We start from the raw sequence: 16,449 nt of genomic DNA, 5'->3' as shown, positions 1-16,449 counted from the left end.
TATGACAAATTATCTGAGATCTCGTGTTTTGCGTTAAAATGACAAGAATTGATAAATAGCTTTTCAGTCGGATGCGAGAGTGTCTGCTTCGCCACAATACGTGTTAGTAATCTGGTGAAATAAATTTAAACGTTCTTACTGGAGTTCCGTCGTTTTATTAGACCGTTATAAAGTTATATCAGAACAATATGAAAAGAAAGTTCTATGAACTATTTAATAAATTTACAGTGTTATTAAGGCACATAGAGGCTGGTATTGGTTGATTGGTACTAGGATTGGTTAGTACAGTTGTTAGAGAACCAAATATTGTTCAATCGTCATTACTGGGATAATTTTTTTATCTTTTTTTACTCCTGTCTGTACAGTACATGTTGATATATGTTTGATGTATGTCTATATTACTTGCTAAGTTTTCATTATAAAATTGTTTAGTAGTCGAGCTTCACTGAAAGGAGTTTTGTAAAATATTCAAGCCTCGCTTTATTATTTCATATGCTTATACAAGTATACAAAAAGTGAAATAAGATACCTAATATCTTCATCTACGTGTCAAGCCTTTAGCAAAGATATATACAATGTTACAGAAGTATTTAGAACTGTCTAGTCTTATTAGCTCTTATAATCAGGTCGATAGATGGTCTTGACGCTTCTGAAGTTGTGAGAAGTGCGTGTTATGTGAGACTTCTGAAGTATAGGGTTGGAATATCTTGGGGTGAAATAGTTTATCAACTTTGAATATACGGGCTGTCCCACATGTCGTCTACTATGATCAATGGAACGAATAGTTTTACATACGCTGATTTCGTAAGAAATACTTATAACTAATTATATATTTTTTTCTTTAAATCCTACCTATTTAAATAATTTGCGGGACAGTGTATACTGTTTTGTGAATGGAATGGTGTCAAACGTAGAATTAGTGGTAAAGGTTAGGTTGTCGGTCAGGGGTGTATACATATAGATGAGCTTATCTAGTGGAAAAAAATGCGTCAAGGCTTTTATGACCACTTTTACGTCATCAGCGTTTTTATACCACCCGGGACATCCTGAAATGTAAATATTTTCGAGATGTAGTGGTTTCTAGTGTCTACAAATGTTCCAACAAGGAAATACATTACGGTTTTTTCATTGCAGTTTTTGGACTATTGCCAATTCAAAGAAAGCTCTATGAGGTTGCATTAAAAATACATTCATATAAATATATTTACATATAGCACGCGCTTACAGTACGTCACATTAAAGTACTTTAATATGTAGCCTAAATGTTTCAGCCATGAAGTGTTCATTACTGAATAAATGCTTCCATAGATCTGGACTAACATCGATCATGGGCGAGTGGCATCGGCTAATATGTATATTAAATATATTTTCTATACAATATTTCGTGAAAGTCGATATCCATCATTATAATTATATATTTGGAGATTCAGATATTGTCTATTTCTATGTTTTGATATAAATGTGAATCTTCTTTATAGCTGAGGTTTAAGTATACAAATTCTTCCGGCAACATAATATTGAAATGTGACACTAAGAGAAGGCTTTATCAATATTCCTCATAAAGAATTACACAATCATTTTTTATGTTGAAATACATATTTAATTTGAAGCGAATGGTGGGAATTCTCAACCCAGCATATTCATGTATCATTTATGGAAATTAGCCAAGTAAATATTAGGCTTTCCTCTTAATATTAAATGATAAGTAAATTACATATAATGGGGTCAAGGAGAAAGCTACAAGATTGTTAATCCAGCAATTCCGCGTATCCAAGGAAGATAATGGAGAATGTATTTACTGAAACGTAAATGATCTGAGTATATTTCATTTGCGATCTTTAATAAGATGGTATACCTAACAAAATTATATCCAATGTGTAGTTCGAGGAATCATCTTTTTTTATGCCTTTATACTAATATTAAAATTGTAAAATTTTCTTTGTTTATCTTTCTTTAACGATGAAACGGATAAATTCCTTGGTATGGCAGAAAGGAAGAAGTGACATAAAATACTTTTTACCGCGGTGATTCATCTTATTTCAAAGTTAGTATTAAAATAAAACAAATAATTAAAAATTCAATCAGAAAATTCAAACTATATCAATGCATCTACCAATGGATAGGTTACCACAACAGATTACGCATTATTCAATTGTTTTTAAAACACAACAGTAACTGAAAATTCTTTGTTTTGTATTGCATGACTAGCAACATGAATATTGTAGTAGTCACTATATAATGTTAATCGTTAATTTCTTCCTCTATTAATTATGGATATTTGTATTCCATATCAGTGAGCTATGCGTGAATGTATGTGAGCTACCCATCGCAAAGATTATCTTAGATTATATGACACTGTTTGCCTATCAGCAGTCGCTAACAGGCGTAACATGAACGTCATACGTTACTCGTATACAATCGATTTTCAACTTTCTTGTCAGGTGTTTGAATATAAAATCAATCAAGGGTAATATCTTCCGTAGCTGTGAACGCTTCGTAAACAAGGTCTTTCCTGAAATTCGTCGAATGTGTAACATTAATTTATGAAGCAGATTTGTGTAAAATGATTGATTTGTTACAGGCATAGCTTATAAATGTACACAACTGATGTTTACGAATCATGCTGCGAGACATTAACGAGAAGTATTAGTCCATAATATACGTTTTGAAGTTAATTTTCATTTTTCAATTAATGCATAAATATTCATGCAGATTCTAACGAAATAATATTAAATTTAATATTTTAAAACTAAACCACCTTCAAATTGTCAGAACAAGACCAAATTTAGACTCAAATTAAACTTTCAAATGAAAAAGAATCATCGAAATCGGTTCAGCTGATAAAAAATTCTAAAATAGCAAACAAATGAAAGAAACAGACGAATTGAGAAGCCCATTATTAAAGTCGATTGAAAATATTATTGCGGAAACGAAAATTAGGCGCTAAGGCATAAAAACTACCTAATATATTATATTAAACTAGTTACACGCCCCGGCTTAAATTGGATTAAACTGCACAACACGTGTAATTTTATTTAAATCGGTTCACAAGTTTAGGAGTCCATCGCGGACAAACAACGTGACGCGTAATTTATTTATTTATTTATTTATTCTTTACAATACATATTACCGAAAAATAAATTGACATTGTAAAATAAATTATATATATTGAGAACGCTTCGTTAATAGGTAGGTCAAGGAATTACGTTAACACAGCGTCGTGTGTCTTGAAAACGCAATATACGGGTAACACATAAAAGATTCGACGTTCAGAACATTATAACCAGGTCAGTAGTATCAATAGAGCATTGCCCAAATAAACCATAAGCCAGAAATACGACAAATAACCTACTACAAACGTGTTTTCGTCTAGAACGAGAAACATTGCCATTGGATTGACGTCACTGTCAGCTGACGAACGATTTTGTATGTCTATTCTATTTGTTGCCGCTTGTTGACTCAGTAATTCGGTGATACGATCGAGGGTGAGGTGATTATAGAAAAAATACTACGGTTTATGGCGCACGTTACACTGAGAGCTTGTTTCTGGTCAAACAACTGTTTGTTAGAACAAAATATGACATAACGGTGGATTTTATTAATGTAAATGGGAAAAAAATTAAAAACAAATATAAAAAATATATGACACGACTATGGCATATGCCTAACTACGCCTGTGCAATGGGCTACCGACACTTGGTTCCTTGATAGCAGGTGAATACTAACCAGCTTCCGTAAACCCTTCATTAAAGCGGCTCGACGGAACATAGTAGGATCTTAGTGGGTAGGAATCCGACACAACCCACGGCTCTTTCCCCGGGAGTCGTGGGTAACTATGCAAGATTTCCTCAAAAAACGGCTGCCGGCCTTCTCCACTCTATAAATAAATAAATATAATCTTTATTTGCATGAAAACGTTACATGTGCAGTTAAATGAATCCTTAGGCTTCTGAACTAATATAATACTGTGTCTCAGGAGCCAGAGGCTTCTCCCACTCTATGATACTAAATTTGGAATTAAGTCTTTACGTTATTATAGCTTATCTAGTTTATTTAAATCTATTTATACATTTAAGAATCAATACTTATTGTAAAGACAGACTTATAAAAAATAAAAACTTGGTTGTTTTCCGCCCCCGTAGGCCGGGGTTTTACCCGCATAGTTCCAGTTCCCGTGAGTTTTCCGAATAAAAATTATCCTATGTCTTTTCTCTTGACCGGCTCCTTGGTATAGTGGTTTACGCGTGAGCGTAGAACCGAGGGGTCCTGGGTTCAATTCCCGGTGGGGACGCATAAAAAAATGTCTCGATCTGGCAGGACACAGAAGGCTGATCACTTACTTGACCGTAAAGAAAATCGATTAATGAAACAGATGTACAACATCTGCCCCATACCCCAGTAGGGGACACTGGATTTCACTATGTCTTTTCTCAGGTTTTAGAACATCTTCGCCACAAATTTCATACAAACGGTTTATTGATTTCGATGTGAAGAAGAAACACACAGACAGAGTTTCGAATTTATAATATTAAACTGAATCGAAACGAATTTCATATGCGTAATCCTGTTATATCGTTAAAAGAGTTTCACAATACTGTAAATATATTACCTATTAGTCAGACAAAGTCATTTTTAATATTATGCATTCTTAGCATGTTGTGGGACGAAACAATGATCACGCTTGGCTAGTTATCGTAGTAAAAGTTAATTAGATTAACCGCTGACCTGATGTAGTCATAATATTATGATGTAGCATTTCTAGTAGATTGTTGAACTAACGTGTATTGTATTTTTTAAAGTTGTTATATGTTATTCACCTTAACAAAGGCACAGTATGGGCCAGCTCCCGTGACCCCGTCATGAAAGCGGCTCGTCGGAACAAAGTGGGGTTTTAGGCGGTAGGAATCCGACATATCCCACGGTTGTTTTTCTCGGGGGCCGTGGGTATCTATGTAAGATTTTCCCACTATAAAAGGCACAGTATGAATTAAAAAGGTGAATTTATTTTAATGAATTTGTACCACCACTCACCCACACACTTTTTTATTTCCTGCTATATTAAGGATTAATATGTGGTAGTCGAGCACGCTTCGGCACGAATTGGGCCAGCTCGCACCGGGGAAGTACCACACCCCCACAGAAGACCGGCGTGAAATAGCATTCTGCTGTGTTTCGTTCGGTGAGTGGGGGAGCCGGAGGCCCATATCCTTTTCCTTCCCCTTCCCAGTCCTTTCCTCTCGCCAATCCTTTCTCAATCCCTTCCCAATTTAAATTCGGCAATCCATTTGTAGAGGCGTAAGGTCTGTAATCGACTTTACGCCTCTACAAATGTTCATGGGCGGTGGTAGCGTTTACCATCAGGCGTCCCACCAGCTCCATTGCCGACTGTAATATAAAAAAAACTAAACTTCGGTTTAAATTCCTATATTAATTAGTCATCATATTACTATGACCGTGAGTTTTTATTATCACTATAATAATTATTAATATATATTTAATGTAATACGTAGTAATGTACAGTAATGCCTTATAGATTACCCTTCAGATGTTTCTAGAAGACTCCTTTTCAAGCGAGAAAAATGTTACAGCACAAATTTAAGATTAAGAAATTCCGAAAATGTAACATTCACCAACTCCAGTAATTGGTCTACAAGAGCTTACAGTTCCGTGAAATGAAATCCAAATCCAGGCCAGGCGCAGCTTCGCCGAAATGCAGTCGACTCGTTTTGTTTACCTTCTCATTGTTTACGAGACGTGTTAATTTTATTTCTTGCGAGATATGGCGTCGCTGCGGCACGTTGATTCGTTAATTTCGATGTCTCGATTTACATATTCGATGTTTATAATCGATAATTTTGATTTTGATCCTTCCTACTAATATTATAAATGTGAAAGTTTGTAAGGATGTGTGTGTGTGTTTGTTGCTCTTTCACGCAAAAACTACTGAACCAATTGCAATGAAATTTGGTACGTAGATAGCTGGGCAACTGGAATAACATATAGGCAACTTTTTATCCCGATATTACTACATGATACGGACTTACGCGGGTGAAACCGCGGGGCGCAGCTAGTAATCGATAATTTCAGCTTTGTTATAAGAGCTGTATTAGGAAGGAGATATTATGCTATCTGTGGTGCTATGTATCCGACGTTCCCAGATACGAAGGAGGTTCTTGAATCGACGGGTTTTTTAAGTATCGTAACTCGATAACTACGTGAATTTTACCCGATTAGCGTAATTATTTTTGTGTTTGATAGGAAATGGTTATACGCGTTTTAGAATTGATCCCGTTTTAGAATCCGGAGTGGACGTCGGTGGCCTTTTTTGTTGAAAATAATTAAATAATTGTCCTGTTTTGTTTTATGCTGCATTATATATGTATGATGATGCATTGTCGCGAGTAAGGTGCTCGAGCAGTTACCACAATCGTGGAGAAGGTTGAAACTCAAGCGAAGATTCTTAAATAATTTATTATGACGAAGCGTTAAACAATCTTAGCGTTTAAATACATTGCTACATCGTATCGTACTTTGATTTACGTTAATTCGGATAACTATCTAATATCAACTATCTAATATAATATACTGATCCAATATATTCTAATATGAATTTGGAGGTAAATAAACGTTGGAGCGTTTACACGTTATAGAAATAAAACACTGTCACTAATATATAAAACATCGGCTCGCATCGGCGGTTTTAATTCCGTTTTAACTATAACAAATCCACTAAATGGAGACAGAGATAATGTGTTAAATGTTGTTAATGAATAGTTCATATGTCTTATTGTGGCTATGTTATAATGGTGATTTGTTAAATTTGAATATTAATACAATAAGCTATAGCAATGTAATCCACAAATTAAGTTGACATTTGTAATAATAATAATAAAAATTATTTATTGTACGCAAAGAAAAATACAATGGACGTAATATGAAAAAACAAGTACAGAAGGCGGTCTTATCGCTTGCAAGCGATCTCTTCCAGACAACCGCAAAGCAGAGAAAAGCTGCGAAGGAGGGGTGTGGTAGTGCACAAGATAGAAATGTACTAATTGTATTTACAAATACATATATATATACATACTTACAAATATACAATATACATACATGAATTTGTATGGACAGAACTGACAGCAACTCCATTTAAAGCCTAAAAGGATATTAATGTAATTAAAAGCTTCTTTATTGCGTGCCATTTAATTATGGTGCCATATTTGTTAGTGCATTTTTAAACAATCAATCTACACTTATATTATAAAGCGAAAGAATTAGTATTTCTGTTTGTTTGTAAAGGATAAACTCAAAAACGGTTGGACAGATTTTCAAAAATTCTATCACCATCAGAAAGCTGCAACTTCACTGAGTGACATAGACTTATATATGGCGAACAGCTAGCTAGTGTTTAATATAATAAAAATGAATGTACGAAAAAAGCAATTTATTTACTCACTGTGAAGAAAAAAAGAATTATAAATGTATGTTATCATTGAATACAGATAACTTATGTATTGTACTTTTACAATTATTATTCTACCTGAAAAAAATGTGCAAAAACAGAATTCCACAGAACAGATGTTTTACACATCTGATTCTGTCTGGAATAACATCTAAAAACAGAGAGAATATACGTAATTAGTAATATCCTAACTTTCAATACCTTTCGAGAATCATCTAGCTTTCTGTAATTAGTGAAAGAATTTTTAAAATTAGCAACGTTTTTGTGTTTAAGAAAATGATTGACATTTGATCATAACGATAAGCAAATTAAATAGTATTCGTTGACATGTATTTGTCTTATATCATGTGTGGGCAGAACTATGTTTTAAATTTAAGCAGGTTCAAATAAAATCAATCAAAAATTTCCTTCCATCCTTTTCCTTCCCAGTCCTTTCCTTTCCCTACATTAATCATTACCTTTTCTACTAAGGTTGTCAATCCATTTGCACAATTATATAGCCTCTGCAAATGTATATGGGCGGTGCTGGGCGCTTACCATCAAGCGACCCGCCAGCTCCTGTGTCAACCATCACATAAAATCGTGCTGTTTTCATATTAACTTCTCAAGGGGCTATACACGCTACGTTTGGCGCTTTCTAGGTACCGTATTTACAAACAAGTTCAAAATTAGAGGATATATATAATGAATTGCATGTGATTACAGATTCAATTTATGAACTATATTAATAGAGTATTTATGGAGCTTTTGTGTAGATAATAAGTGACTATTATTGATATATAATATAAAATCAGGAGATTTAAGTGACGATCTGATTGTAGAAATACAAAAATACCAACTTGATAAAGAACAACCAATCTTGTTAATAAAGATCCGTTATCTCTAGTGTGCCGTGAAATAGAAATATATTGATATATCTAAACATTTGTTCATCTAATCTCACAAGTTTTATACAATATATGTAAGATAAGAACGGACAGACAGACTGACATTTCAATATAGAGCCTTTTATAATGGAATTGATTTAAAAGAAAATAGACAAAGTAGATGATTCGCTATGAAAACTTTCTAAGAAATCAATTCCTATCCGAGATAATGTTTTACAAATATCTAGATTTGATTTCTTAATTGAAATGTCCATATTGGATCTATCTCAATAGGAATCACAAAGATTAATTTAATTTTTATGTACCTTTTACTTAAAAGGTTACTTCCATTTATTCGAAATTTATAGAATCCATAATAAATTCACATTTATTTTCTTTGGATTACGAAGCATGTGGAAATTGTCTATACTAAGCTACGTCAACAGCTACATTAAGATAAATATAGTTTATTCCATGGTTTGTAATATTATAAGAATAAGTCAAAGTAATTAACAACAAAAAACTAAAATATTTAAATACTTTATTTTATATTGCTTCAAATGATAAATATATCAAGCCACTATGGATGTCTAAGGCTTGTTCATAAAAGTCACCGGAATGAACATCAATCAATTATATGAACATCAGCAAAACTCGAACTCCGATAGCAAACTGAATTGTTAAACAGAAAACTGTAAAATGATATGGCGTTTATCGTTAACATTTCTTTTATCTTCTAAAAAACTAATCTAAATTACATATATTATATAATAAGCCTGCTATGAGGGTAACGCGGTACGAAAAGACAAAGTAATATATATTACCGCCTATTTGTACCGCGTTTTATTTATTTTGAATATTTATTGTTTTTATTTTGTTTTTGTGTGTGCAATAAAGTGTTTTATTATTATTATTATTATTATTAATATTAAACTAAAACTGATATAAGAGGCGGCGATAACCACCCAGTCTTACGTTTAAGTTTATTTATTGAAACAAATGTCAAAATGTACCACTGTAATACAAAACAAAGAACTACCACAGGTCTATTTAAATCATGATAAAGTATCTAAAAATTAATTACTGGGTATAAACCGCTATCGTATTTATAGTCCAATTCGAATTTACAAAGTCAACAATCATATGACTTTTCAGCAGCTTTGTAATTGAAAAGAAAAGAAACATTGTAACGATTGGATCCAATGTTATGGACAATGGAACACACCTGCCCCATTCCGTCTATTGTTGGCTGTCAAATAAATCCGTAAGACTCGACATATATACGTGTTTCGAACAAAATATTCGTTCGTTGTTCGGAAGGTTTTTGGCCAAGCGCCAGCTAGCAACAGGTTACCTCGGTTTGTTCAGGAGCTAATGAACAAATTGTTACCTTACTTTATTGAAGAGCCTTAAGCTTGTTTAGGTTCAGTTATGACGCTGTTACATTTTAATTAGACTGTTATTTCTGTCTGAAATGTAAATCGTTTTTTGATTACATTGACTCTCAAAATATTCAAGCACAAAATTTTCTTTATAGTGTAGTGCTTAACTATAAAGACCTCTTTGTTAATAAATATTGGTAGGTACATTATTTTGTTTATCAGAAATAGTAAAAGTGAAATAGAAATTTATGAGTATAGTGGTATTCTTGTTTTAATTTTATACTGGATCAATTTATCAAGACATACGAAATCTAAGGTAACTAAATAGGTTTACGATTTTTTTATGACATAGCGGACAACTGATCTGGTGGTACGCCTGATGGTAAGCGATAACCACCACCCGTGGGTACTTGCAGAGTAAGTGCTTCTGCGAATGGATAAGGAAAGGATTGACGACTAGAAAATGAATAGGAATGGTCTAGTAGTATGTATTACGATGCGATATACGTTAAATATATATATTTTCAAGGGATACGGTTATAAATACATGTCATCCTTTCTCAAAGGACATAAAGTTAGTCAACCGATTAATCCAAAGCAAGATAAAAGTGACATCAAAATTATGTATTTCTCAAAAATAACAAATTAAGAATATCAAAGGTATCATATAATGTTTTGTTAAACTCTCTGCCTAGCCCGGCGTCTCAGGCATTGCGTATATCTTCATGAAAGGTTAATGTTCCTTCAATGAAAGCTCGTGTTCCATATCACTGTCACGGTTGTATATTGTTCATTCAAAAATAATCTTAATATGCAACTTGGAGGTATTCGGTTTGATGTATTTTTATTGGATGTTTGAAGGTAATTAAAGATGCAAAAAAATCTCTGTTTGAAGACTCTTTGTTTGAATATATACCAAACGGGTGCTTATGATTTTTGTAGCAAAAAAATATTATTTTTGGTCGCCTTTTAGTATTTGTGGTTCAAAAATTAATTAAGGTTTATATCATTCACTCATTCAGAATTTGACAGATATTAAGTACCTATGTTTTGTTTATTTTTCACTTTTAATATAACGTAAAAGCACAGATAAAATAATACTATAGAATCAGTGTTATATTTTTTAAAACTAGGCATTGCACTTGTCTATATGGTGCTTGGTTTATAAAAAATATATGACAAGTGATTCATCTCTTTATTACATAAGTAGCTGCCCACCCGTCGCTACGCCTGTGTGGTCGAAAGAAATGCCTATGGGATGAGATGTTGAAATATTTCACCGCGGTAAAGAAGTCTCCAAGCTATATCCAAACATATAAAGTAAAAGATAGACAAATAAAAAAACTGAAAAGCTTCTTTTCTTTGTATTAGGAAGGATACTGATCCTCCATAATGTCTCATGTTTCGATATACCACTGACTTTCTAATAATTACAAGTATCAACCCTCTTCAGTCGCTGCCATCCAATTAAAGCGCAAATTATCTTACGTACATTAACAGAGGCGCAAAATACCTTTACCACAGTATAATTTATACTGTGCCTTTGCTGATAAATTATAGACCATCTTTGGTCGTATTTTACAGGATATTTTAGTGTTCCTTCAGCTATATTTGCATAAACAATTTTAAACCTTATCTCATTGTATTAAAAGCTTGTTAAATTTTATTAAGCCAATTTTAACGTCTTAATTTCATACTTTAGTATCATTACTATTTGAATAATATTTCACTTTAATGAGCTAAATAACATTTACAATCCACAGTATAATTAATTAACATTGTATTTGTATAGATATCTTTCAGCCAGACAGAATAACACGACTTCAAAAATAATAAGTAGGTGTATTGAAAATTGTAGTTAAATTTTATTGGATAGGATTTCGTGAAATTCTACCCTCAAGGGGATAAAATAAGGGAAGAAAGTTTGTATCATGAAGATTTATTTTGACCACGCGGGCGAAGCCAGTATTATGTAAAACCTCTTTTAATTTAAGCAAGCCCTTGTTTAATTTAGAAACACCACTTAAACAAAGTCGATTGTGGTCTTTCTGTTACTATTACAAGGCGTTATGTTTTTATTTTAGTCATAACACGAATTTAGATGTGTCTGAAGAAAAAAGAAAATGTTATTCCAGGCGGAGCTGTACGGGCAGCTAGTTGTAATATAATAACCACCCACACATTTCTACAACAACATAAATGCTTTATAAACTTTAAGATTTCATTAATTATGCTAATTAAAAACGAATTAAGCTATCCGGTAAATGTCTCAAAGGGAAATAATGAAACGGGCGGTAAGGGCAAAGAGATATTCGAAATATAAACTTTTTGGTGGCTGCGATATCCCGTAGGCTATGGAGGTTTTATTGATAAACATACCCCAATTTTGTTTTAAAACTATTTGAAAATACGTATTTTATACATATTATACAGTCTTATATAATGTTGGATAAGGGTATGTCTAATATTGCGGCCATCTCCGTCATATTCGTCTTATATAATATATTGTAAGATGCGTTTTGATCTCGTAAATATAATTTAAAAACTCCTACAGACGATATATTTAAGTGAACATTTCGTATTATAGTTTATATTTGGGTTTATGGAAGCTTATAACCCAATACAGTAATCTTATTAATATAAAAGAAATACGTGCTAGAAAATGTATCACTTGTACATTTCCTATGTTATCTTGGCAATATTTTAATAATAAATCGCTTTATAAACGAGGAAAATCTATTGCCTAGTCCAACTATTATCTTAATTAAGATGGAATTAGCTGCGAGCTTCGTTGACTAGCTCCAAACAATGCTCCCATTGTAGCTTATTTACATCTACACTTCATTCATTTACCTTGTTAGGTATTGTTATGGATATCTGTCAATTATTCATGTTCTTTGGGTAGCTATCGTATCTGTGGAGCTAGTGACGTTAGCAATTTAATCTTAACCTTCTTACATTCAATTCAAGTCTCTTGTTTAAATTTATTATTGCAACTTCCAATACAGTTTTTACTCAGTATTCACGTAGGTAGTTTGATGGTTAGGCACTTGCCCTAATATTTATTGAGACTTTTTGTCGTTTATTTCGCCACGCAAATTATTTCCAACAAGAACATATCAATCAAATAAATATCGATCTATCTTTCACAACACAATATTAATTTTCTATTCCGACTTTCGCATTCTATTATATAACACAACATCATTATTTACAAATCCATTTACTAAAGGAAACGTAAGCTCTCAAGAGCGGTTTAAAACTATTTTTATAGCCATCTAATTGCTTTTGCAGCACGTTTGAAAACCACTCGAAGCAGACCACTTGATTGCATTCTTAAGGTGCTACAATGTTAGTAAATATACAAAGTTTATTCTGTATTCAGATCTGGCAGATATCTGTTATTGTCTTTTCTTTTTGACAACCGAAACTCAGGGTTTTAAATATGATAACTTTTTATTTTTAGCAAACAATATTTACGGCCCTTTCAGGCTACATATCTTTGGTGGGTTTTCCCAAACGGGTATCAAATATCTGAATACTATAAAGATAGTATACACCTGCAAGCTGAAGCAAGCTTCAATATTTGTCCGGAGATTTCACAATATATTGCATGCTATATCTTCTAATTACTTTACAGTGCTAAAATAATAAGCCTCTTCGATCAGTCGTCAATCGTTGATATCAATGAGACAAATTAAACCTCTCTTTCCCATCCTTTAAGAGAGTATATCACTGCCTATCCAAAAAAAGCTACAACATACATACTAGATGGACTTTTTATTTACACGCGGATCAATGATGTTGTTTGTCAGAACATTGTGTAGCAATGTTAATCTTAGAGTGTTTTCTTCGGAAGTAGTTATTAAGGCTTCGCAGTCCTGATTTTCCTTGTTATATATAACTACTAAGATGTTCTTACTAGAATTTCGTCGTCTTAATTGGTTTTTCGAGGCTATAAACTACCTGAGTATACTTTATATCTTTAAATACAATTGGGTCCTAAGAATGTTAGTCTTCATCGATTTTTTGGTTGAACAAAAGGTTAATTTTAGAACAACAATTATTTTACTAATGTTAGGTACTCAAAGGAGTAAGGCGTAAGTTAAGTAAGTATAGAAAATTAACAAGATAAAGATAAAATAGTCTACTAAGCTTCTACATTTTATATGGAAAAGATTTTCAATAGCAACAATGTAGAATAGTTCTCGATCAAAAAGCTCGAATATAAAGGGTATATGCATGCTGTAAGCCACAGCTGCGCTACGCTTGGAAATTTATAAAATGATTGAAACCCATTAGAGTTTTCCGAGTGCTTGCAGTTTTAAAAGCGAATTTGTTAGTGTATTTTGTGCTGTTTCATGTGCTTAAATTACATTCTGATGTATAAATCAACAACAATATAAGGATATAAATCACTAACTATTTGGGAGTTTCATGTCATTAATTTTACGTATTTTATAATATGTTCTCTTAACTAAATTATTGCGGGTTCATGGTATAACAATATCTATATAAAAATCATTAATAAATTCTGCATTACTAGCCACATATTTCTTCACAATGTTTGAGCTCTTTTCCATGACATTATGAGGTGATACAAAGTATTTTATCAGGTGCTTGCGTCATATAATATTATAATAATCGTGGTTATAACAGAGAGCAGATTCTAAGACATAAACCGATCCATTAATTTCCTTTATGCTCCCAGTAACGGCTCTTACATTCGGTCACTTAAGAACGCTGTTTGATGTGGGGCAGTAAATCAAAAGCAATGGGGAGTATTGCCTATCAATCGAGACGGTAAACATGTCGTGCCACTCCTCTATTGCTGTGTTAGGCTTTGATGCTATAGAACATACTTAGAATAGATGTAGGTGCAACGTGTCACTTCTTGTGTGCAATTAGGAGCAAAGCACTCAATAATGGAGCATGATTTAACGGAATTTCACTGCTATTACGTGTTATCCTAATAACGTGGAGAATTATTTAAATTTGTAAGTATGTGTGGATATCTTTTATTAATTCATACAAGACAAAAAAATAACGATAAAGTTTTATTTAATCTTACTATGAAATTTAACAGAAACCCACGCTAGCGAAACCGCATAAAGTTAGAATTAAATAAAAATTTAAAATATGCATCAAATTTCTACTTTAAAATCCTCAATTTGATAATACCTATTCAAAATTACTCCAATTTAGAACTACGTCTAGACGTCCGCTGTTAATATAAGGGTTTTATTTTATAACTTCAATATAAATATGCAGAGTTTGAAATGTTCAAGTTATTAAAGAGTTAGCCAAGTGTATTAAAGTTGATCTGCTGAACCCAGCTAGATGCAGTTATTAATCAGACATTTATTTATTGAGTCGTGTACGGAGAGTTGAGAAATAATATTTAATAATCGTTATTCTTTCTTTTAATTTTACTTATCGCAACTAAGCCAGACCATTTTATTCTTTTCAATAAACGATGCATTCTATTTTATTAATATTCACTGAAAATCTACCAATCAATATTATTCTATATTATTAAAAAAAAATCCTCAGAAAAACTTTAGGTAAGAAACTGTTCTTAGACCGTATAGTGATCGCAAAAACAAGTTTTATCAGTGTTGCCACCATTTTCCTCAACCTCCATTACAAATATTGTAAAACAGCTGTACATGTTTGAGTAAAATACAGCAGTTGATATACTATATATACGATAGTCATACTAGCAAAAGGTCCCAAATATTCAACGCTGTCCCTACTCAAAGTCAATTTCATTTGACTTGACAAGTCCATCACACATTATTCAGGTAATGTGCTTGATCAACCTCAATCATATTATATGAATGTATTCAAATCTGAGTGAATTCGTTATCATAGATTCCCGTGTACGCGACCCAAAAGTTTTTAAAATTTTACGGTGATTGATTTTTTCTGAATTTTCTGTATCTCATGGCAAAATGCTTTGTAATAACAATAAGTGAAATTTTCGTTCGTTCATTTTATACGACATTTTTCGAATATTCGAATTCAAGAGAATAATGCTAAAATCACCCCCGAGTTTTAACATGCTCCTGGACTGGATATAATGCTTTGCTCATAAGTCCAAGAAAAATATCTTAGCTAAATTCTACTAATTAGTAATAACAATTATATGGTTATTTTACGAAAAAAATTAAATAAAATCCTGAAGTCGATGTGTAAATGGGCAAAGAATATAGGATTCAATTGAATTATATCTATTAACTAGCTGCACCCGGCAAACGCTGTTCTGCCTTGCTCTTATCATTTAGGGGTATGAAAAATAGATGTTGGCCGATTCTCATAGATACTGGATAAGCACAAAAAATTTCATCAAAATCGGTCAAGCCGTTTCGGAGGAGTATGGCAACGAAAACTGTGACACGAGAATTTTATATCTATTAATTTAAAACTTAAATTGATGGACAAATTCTATAACATCAGTAATGAGTGAATGAACATTGATATTTTAGTACGTGTAGGTGTATTTATGTTGTTGCAGTCAATTTGTTATAATAATACACGGTTGTGTGTTGAAATGTTATATATATCAATATTTATTTACATTTATAAAATACTAGCTGCGCCCTGCACTTTCACCCGCGTAAGTCCGTATCCCGTTGGAATATCGGGATAAAAAGTTGCCTATATGTTATTCCAGTTGTCCAGCTATCTACGTACCAAATTTCATTGCAATCGGTTCAGTAGTTTTTGCGTGAAAGAGCAA

At 32.6% G+C, this 16,449-nt stretch overlaps 1 protein-coding gene across 2 annotated transcripts in view; it reads left to right on the top strand.

Moving 5' to 3' along the window:
- Nucleotides 1-16,449, top strand: part of LOC119831751 (high affinity cAMP-specific and IBMX-insensitive 3',5'-cyclic phosphodiesterase 8-like) — a 136,201-nt gene that overhangs the window by 11,422 nt on the left and 108,330 nt on the right. The window lies entirely within an intron of this gene.

The sequence above is a fragment of the Zerene cesonia genome, chromosome 14 (assembly GCF_012273895.1).
Source record: "Zerene cesonia ecotype Mississippi chromosome 14, Zerene_cesonia_1.1, whole genome shotgun sequence".
Lineage (NCBI taxonomy): Eukaryota > Metazoa > Arthropoda > Insecta > Lepidoptera > Pieridae > Zerene > Zerene cesonia.
This window is presented reverse-complemented; position numbering and strand designations above follow the sequence as displayed.